A 1,276-nucleotide genomic window follows, 5' to 3' on the forward strand; every position below is an offset into this window, starting at 1 on the left:
TTGGTATTAATAACCATTGGATTTAAAAATATTTGTGCTGTATTTTTAAATTCGCAAGAAAATCCGCAAAAAATTTATTTCTGTAGCCTCGTTGGCTAAATAATTCGACGTCTTAATTACTAGTATCAACATATGAGTTTGGCCTTATATCTTCCCCCTTTTTTAGTTTAAGTCAAGTTTTTAGTTGTTTATATTTAGATATTTTTTCAGGGTAACTAAATATTTAGCAAAAACTGCAACATTTTTAGCGTTATATTTTTATTATATATGAAAATTTATTGTATTAAAAAAATCTTCTTACACTTCGAATTTATAAATTTTGTCCACTTACATCTATATTATTTTACCTCAACTATATTTTTCAATTGATCAAGTATGATTGTGTCGAAAACCCTAATGGATATTTTTCCGAAATATTTTATTTTCTTTATTAAATGTCAATTCTATTAATTTTAGGCGTATTTTATATTATATGCATCTTTTTTGCGCCATTATATTACGATCACATAAATTTTTTTTTTGCTTTTTATACATCGACTACAAAATCATTTTTATATAAAATCTACGAAAACGATACTAATTTATATCATTCATTAATGTTAAAATGGCAACCATATATTAGATTTTTTATTATATCATATATTTTTCGAATTTCAAAAAAGAATTATGATGGAACCTTTTAAATAAATTTTAGAATACATTATAATCCGGAAAATACATAAATATCAAGTATAAATTTTTTTAAAAACCAACTTTATAGGTGTTTTGTTTAATAATTGTTACATGATCACAAAATGCGAAAATTTTTATTTTTAAATACAAAAGGGCAGAATATTTTCGTATAATTTTTAATTTTCTATATTTAAATATAAGTTAGAATTTTCTTTTTAAAATAACTTCATTAAATATTACATAAATTCCATTCAAATATTCTTTAAGTATCATCAATAACCATTTTAAGAAATATTTTAAAACATAAAATATTATTTTAACAGATTTACAAGCATTTATATATAATTTTAACAGTATCCCATCGATGTTTTTTTTTAATTTTTATATAAAATTACATAAATGTGCAGAGTTCGAAAATATACCTGAAACTGAATTCGTACAGAATTTCCGTGTTTTATATGACAATAACTCCGAAAACATTTCTTATCATCAGGATGATTGTGAAGCAGCTGCATGTGATGATAACTATTTTATAAATTCTATTTTTAATTCCCGTGAAATTCTTAACACTTGTGATAATGACAGCCCACGTGCCATGAATTTT

The sequence above is a fragment of the Rhyacophila brunnea genome, unplaced genomic scaffold (genome assembly GCF_057557595.1).
Source record: "Rhyacophila brunnea isolate RB1 unplaced genomic scaffold, BYU_Rbru_1.0 scaffold_80, whole genome shotgun sequence".
Taxonomy (NCBI): Eukaryota; Metazoa; Arthropoda; class Insecta; order Trichoptera; family Rhyacophilidae; genus Rhyacophila; species Rhyacophila brunnea.